Source organism: Pleurodeles waltl, chromosome 6 (genome assembly GCF_031143425.1).
Source record: "Pleurodeles waltl isolate 20211129_DDA chromosome 6, aPleWal1.hap1.20221129, whole genome shotgun sequence".
NCBI lineage: Eukaryota > Metazoa > Chordata > Amphibia > Caudata > Salamandridae > Pleurodeles > Pleurodeles waltl.
This window is the reverse complement of record NC_090445.1, coordinates 433146279-433161323: the sequence shown is the minus strand read 5'-3', so window position 1 is coordinate 433161323 and position 15045 is coordinate 433146279. Positions and strand designations below refer to the sequence as shown.

The 15045-nt window shown below is 46.7% G+C and overlaps 1 protein-coding gene across 3 annotated transcripts in view; it reads left to right on the top strand.

Moving 5' to 3' along the window:
* The window catches only part of REN (renin), a 177713-nt gene that overhangs the window by 98113 nt on the left and 64555 nt on the right, over positions 1-15045 (top strand). The gene's annotated exons all lie outside the window — the stretch shown is intronic.

Here is a 15045-nt window from a genome sequence, read left to right as displayed (position 1 = left end):
TATACATATATATATATATATATATATATATATTTTTATTTTTTATTTTTATTTTTTATATATATATATATACACATGTTGAGGTCCACTTTTTGCATCAGAGCTGCTCCAATATTGTGGCACAGCCCCAATGCAAAATCTCATTTGTTAAATATTGTAACACACTCAAATGTATTCATGATAGACCTGCTAAACATATGTGAGGTCATACGATCTGATGTCACTTCCTGTGAGGTAATGGTTTGTGATTCCACTTGCTGTGATGCCACATGTGATGTCACACACTGTGATGTCATGTGCCATGATGTTCTTTGCATACTGTCCTACTTGGTTAGTCCCCCACTTTTTTTGCTTTTTAGGATTTGTGCCCTGAGGTGAAATGTTGATTTGTGCGGGTACTACTATGATCTCCCAAACAACTCTGCTAAATCCTCCCTCGTGTATCTCTCCTTTGACTCATCTCAAACCTCATTTTACTACTATGATCTCCCTAATCCCTTTCTGCAGACTCTTCCCTCCTCCGTCTCTCCTTTACTCATCTCAAACCTCATCTTACTACTAGGATCTCCCAATTAACACTTCTGGATTCTTCCCTCCTCTATTCCTCCATTATTCCATTCAATCCACCTAACAGACTCACATGTCCTCCGCTCAAATTAACTCATACCTTCCTATACTAGTACTATACTCATATTTCTTATTACTAATCCACCTTTAATCCTTGGATTCTGGCGTAGCTTGCCACTCACCTAAAAATGCTTTGACTCCTCGTCAGGGGTAGTAAGCGCTATACAAATACAATTACATATGTGCAACATGGCAGAACAACAACCCACAAATAACTATTGGTTGTGCATTAACTAACAAACATGACATTGCACATATTTAGCAGTTTGAGATTTACATATAACTGAGGTACAGTCTGATATGTAGCCTGTATTACAACTAGCAACATAAAAAATGAATATGTGATTAGACTAAAACAGTGTTTTATGTGAGTCACAATTGGTTATAAGGTGAGACTTATGAGCAATGGAGGACTGGTTTGAAAACAATCAGGAGTACGAGTGCAAAGACACGGAAATACAAGAGAATAGTCTAAACTAAAACCCTTTGCATGAGCATCACTGGCCAAGGGAGTTCTGCAGTAACTAGTAGGCAAGACATAACATTCAGCAGTTTGAATAACTTAGGGCCATATGTACGAACACATTTTCCCATTGACACAGAATGGGTAAAACCCTTTGCTACATCTGGCCCTTAGAGTCTAGTGTAGGAAAATGGCTCCTTGTTGCAGTTACCCCCACTTTTTGCCTGCTATTGATGCTGACCTGACTGAGAGTGTGCTGGGACCCTGCTAACCAGGCCACAGCACCAGTGTTCTTTCACTAAAAATGTACCATTGTTTCCACAATTGGCACACTCCTGGCACACAGATAAGTCCCCTGTAAGAGGTACCAGTGGTACCAAGGGCCCTGTGACCAGGGAAGGTCCCTAAGGGCTGCAGCATGTGTTGTGCCACCCTAAGGGACCCCTCACCTAACACATGCACACTGCCATTGCAGATTGTGTGTGATGGTGTTGAGAAAAAGGCAAAGTCGACATGGCATCTCCTCAGGTTGTTATGCACACAAAATACTGCCTTGGCATAGGTAAGTCACCCCTCTAGCAGACCTTAAAGCCCTAAGGCAGGGCGCACTATACCACAAGTGAGGGCATAGCTGCATGAGCAATATGCCCCTACAGTGTCTAAGTCCATTCTTAGACATTGTAAGTACAGTGTGGCCATATTAAGTATATGGTCTGGGAGTTTGTCAAAACAAACTTCACAGTTCCATAATGGCTACCCTAAACATTGGAAAGTTTGGCATCAAACTTCTCAGAATTATAAACCCACTCTGATGCCAGTGCTGGACTTATTAAAAAATGCACACAGAGGGCATCCTAGAGATGCCTTCTGTATTTTACCCAATCCTTCAGTGCAGGACTGAATGGTCTGTGCCAGCCTGCCACTGAGAAACAAGTTTATGACCCCTAGGGGTGAGAGCCTTTGTGCTCTCTGGGGCCAGAAACAAAGCCTGCACTGGGTGGAGGTGCTTCACACCTCCCCCCTGCAGGAACTGTAACACCTAATAGTAAGCCTCAAAGGCTCAGGCTTCGTGTTACAATGCCCCAGGGCACTCCAGCTAGTGCAGATGCCCGGACACAGCCCCCACTTTTGGCGGCAAGTCCGGGGAGATAATGAGAAAAACAAGGAGGAGTCACCCCCTCAGCCAGGTCCACCCCTAAGGTGACCAGAGCTGAAGTGACCCCCTCCTTGGAAAATCCTCCATCTTGTTTTGGAGGATTTAGCCCAATAGGGATAGTGATGTGCTCCCCTCCCCAAAGGGAGGGAGTACAAGTAGGGTGTAGCCACCCTTGGGGACAGTAGCCATTGGCTATTGCCCTGTGACCCTAACACACCCCTAAATTCAGTATTTAGGGGCGACCCTGAACCCAAGATTGCAGATTCCTGACGACCTATAAAGAAAAAGGACTGCCTAGCTGAAAAACTCCTCAGAGAAGAAGGAAGACAACAACTGCTTTGGCCCCAGCCCTACTGGCCTGTCTCCAACTTCAAAGAACCTGCACCAGCGAAGCATCCTGTGGGCCCAGCAACCTCTGCCAACTCAGAGTACTTCCCTGCAACTACAAAGGATCAAGAAACTCCTGTGGACAGCGGACCTGTCCAAACAAGCAAGAAACCATCTATAATGGGACTCCCACCTCACACCAGAAGCGTGAGTCTCCACCACTCTGCACCCAACGCCCCTGGCCCGTATCCAGAGAAACCAACGATGCAAAGAAGACCCCCAGGCGACTCCGACGACGTGTCCACCCTGGGCCAACCTCTTTGCACCCCCAACACGACACCTGCAGAGGGAATCCGGAAGAACCCCCTGACCGCGACTGCCCATTGAAAAGAAACCCGACGCTTGGAAGAAGCACTGCACCTGCAGCCCCCAGGCCTGTGAAGAACCAACCTCCGGTGCAGCAGTGACCAGCAGGCACCCCTCACCCTTGTCCAGTTGGTGGCTGGCCCAAGGAGCCCCTTGTGCCCTGCCTGCAATATCTGAGTGACCCCAGGTCCCTCCATTGATTTCTATCACAAACTCAGCGCCTTGTTTGCCCACTGCACCCGGCCGCCCCTGTGCCGCTGAGGGTGTATTTTGTGTGCCATCTTTGGAACTCCCTAGTGCTCTACAAAACCCCCTGGTCTGCTTCCCGAGGACGCAGGTACTTACCTGCTAGCAGACTGGAATCAGAGCACCCCCGGTCTCCATAGGCGCCTATGTTTTTTGGGTCCCTCTTTGACCTCTGCACCTGACCGGCCCTGTGTTGCTGGTGCTGGGTGTTTGGGGTTGACTTGAACCCCCAATGGTGGGCTGCCTATGCCCCAGAGACTGAACTTGTAAGTGCTTTACTTACCTCAAAAACTAACCTGTACTTACCTCCCCCAGGAACTGTTGAATTTTGCACTGCCCACTTTTAAAATAGCTTATTGCCATTTTATGTCAAACTGTGTACATTACTGTTTTGATTCAAAGTTCTATCTATACCTATGCAAAGCACCTTACATTTAATGTACTTACCTGCAATTTGAATCTTGTGGTTCTAAAATAAATTAAGAAAATAATATTTTTCTATATAAAAACCTATTGACGTGGAGTTAAGTCGTTGAGTGTGTGGTCTCATTTATTGCTTGAGTGTGTACAACAAATGCTTAACACTACCCTCTGATAAGCCTAACTGCTCGACCACACTACCACAAATAGAGCATCAGTATTATCTATTATTGCCTCTGTCAAACCTCTTGGGGAACCCCTGGAGTCTGTGCATACTATCTCTCATTTTGAGATATTTAATACAGATCCAGCTTCCTACACCTAGGATGTAGGATGTTGAGGATGTTGCATGGATCACGAATTGCTAGTGTCAAGAAATCAATGCTTAAATCAAATACTGCAACAATATGTCTGAGGCATAATTATTTATTCAACTGGGATTTATGAGCAGAGCCACTGAAATTATGCGTCAAGAAAATGCAAATCATGCAGCATAATGTGGCACATTTTGTGATGGTATTGTAATATTATTTTGCAATTTTTGTGCATGAAGATAGTATCAAGGGAGAAACGAAGTTCAGAGATCTGAAGTTACAGGAGCTCAGTTAGGAAAGCAGTGTTGCAATCACTAATCACAGTTTACTAGTGTTGATAAGACAGAGATCAATTTATAGTGTAGGAACAGTTGAACACAATAGATCACTCGTGAATTATTGTGACACCACCACCTTCCCTTGGTGAACCTGCCTGATGGAGTAGTTCAGGAGATGAGGATAGCTATAAAGGGTTAGAACAAGTCATTGAGCCAGGTTTCACTAAGAATAAGGATATCAAGGCCATGGTCGAGAATGGTGGCAGAGATATCAGCACAGTTTGCTGCAGAGGATCTGCAGTCCAGGAGAGCACGGGTTAGGGTTGGTTGAAAATTGGTGACAGCAGGGATGTTGGGGCGGACATCAATTTTAATGAGGTGTGCCGGGCAAGGTCTTCTAGATGGGGATAGGGTTTTCTTGGTTGGTGGATTATGGGTATTGGGAGAGAACAGGAAGACTGCAGCAGGGTTGTTGGTGGTAGATTATTGGGAGCTGGCAACAGGGAGGGACAAGACAGTTGAGAACAATTTTTATTTTAGAGAGTTCCTGGGTAATGACATCACGTTTGGTGTCCATTAGATCCAGAGTTGCGGAGAGCCTCTGATGGGGTAAAAAACTGGAAGATGGGATGATAGGAAAGGCGGAATAGTGGGGTCATTAAATTGATGGTGTTTTGTTAGTAGAAGCGTTCAGATAGGACTGGGCAGCAGTGGGAGAGGTGTAGAAAAATAAGGAGCAGACACAGATGGCGAATTCAGGACAAGCTCAGAGAGTTAGTATTAAGCTGCAAAAGGGGGATAGAGAGGGAAGAAGCGATGTAGAAGGTGATGTAGACGCACTGGACAGTTAATGTGGTCTAGTTGGCGGTATGCTTTAAAAAACTCCAGTGGGTGGGTTATCAGGAGGAGGCTACATTGAGGGAAGTGGCCAGCTCTTGTTGATAATACTGTGGATGTGTTGGAGCAGCTGACTGGGTCACAGAATCAGATTTACCAAAGAAGGAAATGGGGAGGGATTATGAAGGATGGGTAGTAATTACCGAGCTTTCAGGGAGCTAACCTAGATAAGGTTGTTCGAGATGGAAGGGAAGGCTGTGAGAGAATTACCGGATGGGTATAATGTAAAGAAGGAGTTCTGATGCAGCGGGAAGGAGGCAATGTCGTGGAAGGAGAGGTGGGGGTACAATGTGGTAGAGGGAAGTGATTGTAATTGGATGGTGACAATGAACTCGGGGAGCCACTGAATGGTGGAAAATGGTAGAGAATGAGAGATGGAGATGTTTTGAGTGTTCTCGGTATCCTTAGGTCAGGGAATTGAGTGGAGAGGACGTGAAGATTTATGTCTGAGGATTGTATCACCATTTTGCCATTGTTGTAGATACTGACAGGTAGTTCACATGTTTGGTGCTGGTAGACAGAAACGACCGTTTTCTTGACATGTGGAATTCAGTATTTTTTTTTAAGGTGGGAAACAATTGAAGAAGGTCTGAACTCAGGCAGGAGTTCTGCTGGAATAAATGTTGAGGTCGATTTTGTTTGATGCATTATTTTGCTTACATCTGCAAAAAGAGGTGGTCATTAGAGGTGAGGGCATATTGAGGTTTTAGAGGCATTCTTTGAGAGTCCAGGAGGATAGATAATGTCGAAGCTGTTGTAGTCAGTCTTTCATTTTGAAAGTGATGGATGTCAAGTGTCTTGGAGGCATTGTGAGAGCGCAAGGGTGCCTTGTTCAAAGCAGGTATCTGTCACAATTAGCAAGATGCTAATTGTGACAGATAAATAGTACAGTAGCAGAAGTACACAGGCAAGTGAGCTATGTATCGAATCACAAGGTGCAAAAAATGATGTGTAACGTTAGCAAGATGGTGTCAATGCTCTATGAACAATATAGTGTAATTTCTAGTAAGAAGCAGATAATACAATACAAAAACGAGATAGGTGGAAATCAGTGTGCAAAGGGGAATGCAAGGAAATGTAAATTCTAAAAAGTAGCAGGTAATAATACAGCGCAAAAGTGAGGGAGAGAGGCGTAGGATGTGCAATTTCTTCCAGGCGGTTACTTTTTTTTTCATCCGCGTGCAAGATGAGCTAGTCAGCCGTGTCAGCGGGTGTGAAGGACTGAAATATTTGTTATAGAATGGTACATCCTTTAAAAAGTATATCCCTGGGGAAGAGAGCCTGACTTCTGAGTTGAAGGAGCACACAGAAGTTTGGCAGCTAACACACTGAGTTAACTACCTGCCTTATAGTCCAAAACATCTGAGACTTCAGACACAACTTCCACCTGCCCAGGATGTAGGGAGACCAGGCATCTCAAATATGTCACCTTAGGCTCGGTTTTCATCACTACTCTCAGCAACTTTCATTTAATTTAGGTATGCACTCCTTTGCAGAAATGATCGTCTGAACACAGAAGGTGGCAATTCTTCACGTGTTCCAGTGCACAATTAATTAGCAGCCTTGTCCGAAAACATTTTAAGTCACCCAGATGATAATGTGTGTAACAGTTGCATTTATTGTCTGTGTTTTCCTTGTTGGTGAGCACTGTCTGTTCAGTCATTCTATGTTGGTGGAATGTCTCGGTTCTCTGTTTTCAAAATCTGATCCCCTGATCAAAATGGCGGAACCAATGTGCAAGATGGAATGGGGTTTGCTTAAGACAAGATGGCGGCCCAGGGATGACAGGCTGGTTCCTTAGATGAAGAAGCGCATGGGAGCCAATTGCTCCCCTCCTTCACATGGAGACAGTGTTCTGTGTTCTTTGTTCATATCGGGGTTCTGTATCCCTTCTCAGTGCCCCGCACTGTCCAGTGTTTCTGCAGATCTAACGCCATCCTCCGAGCTCCTCCGGTGTGATTCTCCCTTAAAGTGCAATGTTGGATTGCGGGCCTCGAGGGTAACATGCGCAGAGTGCCTGCAATGGTAAAGAAGAAAAAGGACATGGACGCCTCTTGAGTGTGTTATCTACTGCCCTGCAAAATCCTAGGGCTACTTTATTTCCTCTCTTTACGTCAGGAACCCACTATCGAGCTTCCCTGAGGCGGGGTCCAACGCAGTTACCCCTGAGTTGTCCGCTTGGATGGACTCTCCCATCCCCAACATAACATTCATCTTTTACACAAACGCCAAAACACAACATAGAAATAAAACTTGCATAGCAACTAAAACTGGATGTAACATTTGGTAGTTACACTCGGGAGGAGGTGCTAGGTACATAGATAGACGGGGGTGGAGAGAAAACAGAGAGGAAGAGGGAAAGAGAGAAAGAGAGAGAGGAGGGAAAGAGAAAAAGAGAGGGGGAGAGGGAAAGAGTGAGAGAGAGAGAGAGAGATGGATTTTCGCCTTGTCTGCGTGTGTCTGTCATGTTCCCCTTTACAGCGGTCACCTTCCACGGTCAGCTCAGCTTTGAAAGGTAATGCGAACTTGCCTCTGGGATGTCGATTTTTGACCAGTATTTGAACACCTAATTGGATAATTTGCTGTCTGGCTCCCCTTGTTTTGGAAACTTGATCATTCTGTGCCTGACGCTGATGCAACGTTTCTGCTACCTGACTTCGCAGGGCTGAAGGACCCTCTGCATGAGGGAAAATGTTGCCCACTGTCCTTTGCATGCAAAGAGTGGTGGGGCTCATCTTTGTAGTGGCATGCAGTGTCAGGCGATATTCTGAGCACACTCCATGTTCTGGCTATTGGTGAGGGCAATATGGAGGACTTTATTCAGTGTCCGTATGAATCGTTCAGCCTCACAATTGGCTTGGGCCACAGGGGTGTGACCTTCAGGTGACGAATGCCTTGTGACTGCAGACATTTGGCAAACTCTTGGCTGGAGAATGGACGGCCATTGTCAGTTTGGAATTCTCACAGTAATCCATGATCACCAATTGTGGGGCTCTCATTAGACATCCTTCTGGGGACACTGCTAATTCCAAATGGACATTATGTAATTGTAAAAGTCTTGCATCCTCCGTGCAGTGAGACGCATTCTGAGCAAGGGTGTTCCAGGTTCCTGATGCAACTGCAGAGATGGCTAATTGGAGACATTCATCCCTAGCCGTGGCCTGCACAATATCTTCAAGGTAAATTGGCAGAGGTCTGGACTGTTCTACCATGAGCCGAACATATTCCTCCATTTCTTCGCTCTCAGACTCCTCTTTATCTGTGGCTGGGCGGGTATGTATAGATAAGTAGTCCGCTGGATTGTGGGTACTGGGCCGATACACCACTGAGAACTGGTAGTCTTGCAATTGGAGGATCCACATTTCTATCCTAGGAGGAAGCTTTGAGTAGGATCTAGAGAAAATAGGAATCAGGGGCTTGTGATCGGTATGAACTGTGAATGGTAGGCCTTACAGACAGAGGTGAAAATGGCAACAACCCCAATAAACTGCAATGGCCTCCTTTTTGATGTGAGAGTAATGTTGTTTGGTGTTTGTCAGGGCACGACTGGTGTATGCTACTGGAGCCCATTCCCCATTTGCTTACTTTTGTGACAATACAGCTCCCTGGCCGAAATGACTTGCATCCACAGATAACTCCGACTCCCAGCCGGGATCAAAGTTTGCTAGTTTGGTGTCTGTTGACAACGCCTTCTTAGTCGGCTGGGAGGCCTCCTCCTGGGCAGGTCTCCAGCTCCATGTACTATTGGCTTTGGTCAGTTCCCGAAGAAGGGCGGTGAGGGTTGTTAGATTATGGATGAAATGCCCGCAGTAAGTAAGCATCCCTAAGAAACTGAACACTCCGGTGATATTGGTTGGTTCTGGAGCTGTTTGGATGTCATGAACTTTTCCGGGTTCTGACATAACCACTTCTTCTGAGAAATGGTACCTAAAGAAGGCACTGTCTTTCTGAAGGAAGGCACATTTCTCCTTGTGAAGTGTGAGATCTCTGTCCTTTAATCTCTGGAACTTCACTCTCAAACAATTGAGGTGTTCTTCCCAAGTAGGGGAATGCACCAGAATATTGTCACAGATGTTGATCACTCCATCAAGGCCAGATAACACCCCTCTGATGGTGTCCTGAAAGACTTCCGCTGCACTGAAAACTCCAAAACTGAGGCGTTTATACCTTTTCAAAACCACTTGAGTGGAGAATGTGGTGTTTGTTCTTGACTCGGGTGTCAGAGGTAGTTGGTGATATCTAGCACGGAGGTCCATTTTTTAAAACAACCTCGAGCCACTGACCTCTGCCACAATGTCATCAACTGTGGGCATCAGGTGTCGCTCTCATCAGATGGCTAGATTGGGTAAACGCATGTTTACGCAGATTCTGACTTCTCCTGGCTGCTCGGGTTTTCCTGCCACTAGTATTGGGGGATACCCAGGGTGTGGGCAATCGACCTTTTCAATAATGTCTGCCTGCTCTAACTTCTGTAGTTCTGCCTCAACCTTGGCGTGATGGTGACACGCCAACCTCGGATGCTTCAGTGCAACAGGCTGGATGGATTTGTTAATGTGCCAGTGTATGAGGTTGTCTTTGAGACATCCTATGCCATCAAATAAGGTTGTGAATTCATCCAGCAATTCGTCCACGCTTCCTTGATGGACACTGAAGGCAAAAACAACTAATTGCAACCGTTCTGCTGTTTGGCAGCTCAACAGCATTCCAGAGCCATCTTTGGTCATGTAGATTTTCACACAAGTGGAAGGAGAGTCATGCTGGAATTCTGTCGTGAATACGCTGGCAAGTGGGAGCGGCGTTGAAGAGCCATACGCAAAGACTTGAGTGGATGTGGGGCGTAAGACTGGTTGGGTGGGATGTATCTTCAGGACCTCTTGCGCCATGATGTTGATCGAGCCCCCATGTCGATTAATGCTGGTAACAGATGTCCGGCTAGGAGGATGTTGCATTTGGGCCCACGTCTCCGTGGATATCCACTGGGTTGCAGAGCATGGACGACGTGGACATATCGTCATCGTCTACGTCCTCTTCATCCTCTGGCATTTCAGGAATCTGCATGGCATTTACTGTTTTGTTTTTCTGCCCCTTTTTAGGTGTAGAGGACCTGCAAACGTTTGTGAAATGGTTGGGTTTGTTGCTGGCTGAACATCTCCTTCCTTGGACAGGACAAGCTCCTTGGTGGGGGTATGACTCTCTGCAGTTGCAACATGTTCTTGGACTTGAGTTGGGTTTGTTGCATGTCTCCTTCTTGTCCATGCTCACAGCCGCCACAGTGTTAACAGGTTCAATCTTCACCTGTTGCTGCAGAGCCGCTTCCATGTGCGCTGCCCGCACTTTAGAAATTTCTTTGGACGGACCCATTGTTAGAATGTCAGCCATTGGCATCCCCGGCACCTGTAGAATGCTTTCCCTGAGCTTGACAGAGGAACATCCTTGAATGAATTGTGCACAAATTTCATCATTAGCATCTGGTAGGGTGCAGGTGCTAGCTAGGTCTTTGAGGCAAGTGTAGAAAGTGTCCACAGACTCATCTGGTAGCTGACGAGCCTGGCATAGTAGGAACCTTTCATAGTCTGGGTTTACTGAAGGTTTGAAATTGGCCAATAATGCCTGTTTTAATGATGCATATGTGTAAATGGGGCCACCTTCCATGTCAGACCTCCCCGGCTTAGGGATTGCTGCACCTCCCAAATGTAATAGCATGGGACGTCGCCTGTCGTTGTCCAGGACTATTGCCACAAAATAGGTCTCCAAATGTACCATCCAATCCTCTGGGCGGCAGAGTTAGAACCTGTGAGTAAGCGCCTCCTTGTCTTCAGTTGTTGGATTGCGGGCCTGCAAAGGTAATAAAGAAATAGGACACGGACGTCTCTCTCTCTTGAGTGTGTTATCTACTGCCCTGCAGTCGTAAACCCCAGGGGTACTTTATTTTTTCTTTTAACATCCCGACCCCACTATCGAGCTTCCAATGCAGATACCCCTGCATTGTCACCTTGGATGGACCCTCCTATCCCCAACATAAAATGTAACGAGGAGAAGGTGGCAGCACAGAGGAATGAGCTGACTTCACTAGGCAGGCAGCACAGTCCTGCTCCAAGGGAGGCAGAGGTGACCATCAGCTGAGGAGGATGACATCAGCAGTGCGGACTGAATCACAGCTAGAGGGGCCGGAAGCATGGGCGGGAGGCACCCAAAGCCTTGTCCTGCAGCCACCTCTCCCCTGCACAGATCCCAGCATCCACAGCTCCTCACAGATTAGTATTGATGCTCTTAGGATCCAAAGCTCCTCACTCGGATGGGGCTCAACTCTCATCCAAGAGCCCCCCTTACTCATGTCCAGCTGCTGGCTTCCCTTACCTCTTGCTTTCCCTGCACTTGCAAGAGCAGTTTCTGCTCTTTGTGTGCACACTGCTTTCCCGAGCTTCCTCCTAAACCAATCCGGGCCAATGCCTTAGCATTTCCACACCAAACCATTTTCATTATTGTAACCCAATCATTGAGTCTACATGCAACACAAAAGTAGACCACACAGTTTTGGTTGGGTGAAACTGTTGCAAGTGTATTAATTCTACTGACACACAGGTATGATTAACTTATATGCGATTTGAGTGTTCAGCGCTGTGTTAAACTAATTGCTGACACCCCTTCCTGAGTACCAAGCCAGAGCAACAGGGAATACAATACTTTCCATAGTACATCTTCATCTGATGCTCACTGTCTGGACATCTGGAGGGCTACGGAGAGCAAAAGCTGGGACACCAGAACAGGAAAGGAGGATGAGCCAGAAGGCAGGAGAGGAGGACGGCGGCGACTAATGGTAAGGTTTTTTTAAAATGTATTTCTCCTTGCCCATCCCCGTTGTCCCCCCGCCCTCCCCTTGATATCTGCGGCAGCTGCCTCTGGGTACCCTTCCAGTACAAAACTTATGCCAGAATCGCACACACATCCTTGCACTATGGCGCAAAAAATGTTTGCGTAGTTCACAGCAGCTAAAATCAGTGCCAACGCTAGGGAAAGGGGAGGAGAGAGCCATATCTCTGTAGATATTGCGCTCTCCTGCTCCCTCCCTGTCACGCTACACAGCACTGCGTTTTTGGCTGCTGCGCTGTGTTGCTTACAGTTTGGTAAATCTGCTCCTTAAAGGCTATCCACTCTGTTGTCACCCTGAAGGCTATGTGAGCAGCAGCCTATCATTGGCTTTTCTTCACTGGCCTGTGTCTGGAAGGACACTCTTAATAGCTGACTTTCACCCTGAGTTCAGAGTTTTTCAGTATAGGTGGGTACAGTTAGATTAATGTACACTAAACAGGAAACTCCCTTTAGGGCTCCTTCTGCATCTTCCCCTGAGCCTTTTGATACTGAGTAGAGTATTTTTGATTGAGTCATTTTCGTGGTTGTATGATGCAAACCTTATTCCTCCCTTTTGAATTTATAATCCTAAATTGTTCTAAGCCAGACAATTACTAGATCAAGTGCTGTCACAGGGACTCCTCCTAAGCTACAGTCGCCTTGCTTGCCATTGCTGACTAAACAAATGTGGACTCTCTGATGACGGAATGAAGATGGTGTATTGCCCTGGACTGAATCCAGGGAGTAACTGGGATTTACCTACAGCAACATCAGGACCTTAAACTAGGTGTACACCTGTGAACGCTGTTGAAACTTCCAATGTCCAAATCCCTCATCAGCTCCCAGCTCACCTCTTCCAGCCCCATGACAGCCCGCGTTCGTTACTGGGCAGAGACTCCATAACATCAGAGGAATAGTTGTCATGTAGAAGGAGGTGCACTGTTTAGGGCTGGATTGGCCATCGGGGACACAGTGAAAATCCCAGTAGCTGGCACATGATTGTGCATTAGGGTCTTACATGTCCTGCTGCTGTTTCAGAGAAATAATGACTGGATTCTGTGTGAGGCCCTGGAGCAGTAGTAGAGGTGGAGAGTTTTAATGAAGAAATACTTGTAAAATCCATGGCCTTTCCGGGAGTTCACTGGGAAAATTGTGCTGTAAAATGATTAATTGACACCCATCTCAAGTTAATTCCATGGGGAAGAACCTTTCCAAATCATTTGGGAGAGGGTTGGGCTTGCTTACTATGCCTACTTGTCAAATGGCATATGGGCTTACAGTAAAACAAATGTTTCAGGGATGCTTTTAGGTCCCTCCCAGCCTTACTTCTGCATATCTCAGTCATGCACAAATGTGCTCAGGTAAACTAAGGTGCTGTGCCCACTGAGGTTAGGTCTCTGTACAAGTATATCATAGAAAGACAATTGCAGACATTACCATTGGTGCTGGACTGCTCAGGTTTCTGAACGACTTGCCAAAGAAAGAAAGGTACATGCAGAGATACGTCCCTACAAGGGCTTCTGTCACAGGAACACACACTTCAAAAGGAGAGAAATTAAGTGGCAGTAACATTTCTACATTTGCAATAAGATTGTGGTCTGTAGAGAAAAGAATATTGCAAGTACTATAGATGTAGGACCTATAGACCCAGCCACAACCGAGGCAGAGCTGGTCTGGTGAGATCTGGTACTCAGAAACACAGTCATGCTTTGCAAGATCTATCAGTCCTCCAGAATCCTGCTCCTGCCAGCTCCTTAATCTGAATGTACAATTATATACTCGTGGCACATGCTTCACTGATTTGCTCTGTGTTCTATACATGCCAACCCTTCCAATTTTTAAAGCCACCTAAAATGGCCTTCCCTTCAATACAAATTAATGGGGAGATTTAATTCCACCATTTCCTTTCTGAATCTCCCTCTCTCAATTAATCCGGTCACCTTTCTATGCTTTTTCTTCACAGTGATCCAGCCATAGCTGTATCCTTTGCTACATGCAGCACTGCTAAATGTGCGGTCCAATTTAGTACAGGGTTAGGAAGGTTTCCCTGATCCCTCAAAGATTTTCCTATTTGAATTCTCAGTTATGGAGCCTGTTTGCTAAGGTAAATATTAATGTGCATATTTACTCATGTATATGTACTACTATCTCTAGGTGCAATTTTACACTTTTTTGCTATTCACAGTTTCTGAGTGTAGATTTACACCTAGGTGTAGACTTACTTGTCTCTGTCCTTTCAGATGAGAGGATGGAGCCTCCTACAACTAGATTTATGGGTGTAAAGTTACTATCAGTAGCTTTGCACACATAGATGTAGATCTCCATCTATGGGTAAGTATAGGGAAAATTAGTAAAGTTTATCATTCTCTTTATGCAATACATCTATGAAATAAAGAATGCAATCTATGATGATTCAGTGTACTTGAAGTGTAAAACAGTCCCTTGTGCATTGCAATGCAAGTACCCTGTAAGAGACAGAGGCCCTGATTCTGACCCCGGCTGCCAGGGTCGGCGGGAGCACCGCCGACAGGCCGGCGGTGCCCCGCAGGGCATTCTGACCGCGGCGCTTTGGCCGCGGTCAGATTTGGAAAACCGGCGGTCTCCCGCCGGTTTTCCGCTGCCCTTGAGAATCCTCCATGGCGGCGGAGCGCGCTCCGCCGCCATGGGGATTCTGACACCCCCCTACCGCCATCCTGTTCCTGGCGGGTCTCCCGCCAGGAACAGGATGGCGGTAGGGGGTGCCGCGGGGCCCCCGTCAGAGGGCCCCACTTAGTATTTCAGTGTCTGCTATGCAGACACTGAAATACGCGACGGGTGCCACTGCACCCGTCGCACCTTCCCACTCCGCCGGCTCAATTCTGAGCCGGCGTCCTCGTGGGAAGGATGATTTGCCCTGGGCTGGCGGGCGGCCTTTTGGCGGTCGCCCGCCAGCCCAGGGCAAATCCCAAAATACCCTCAGCGGTTTTTCGACCGCGGAGCGGTATTTTGGTGGGGGAACTCTGGCGGGCGGCCTCCGCCGCCCGTCAGGGTCAGAATGACCCCCAGAATGCTACAATAAAGAGCCAATAGCATTACGTGACCAAGAAACACTCCTCTCAGTAG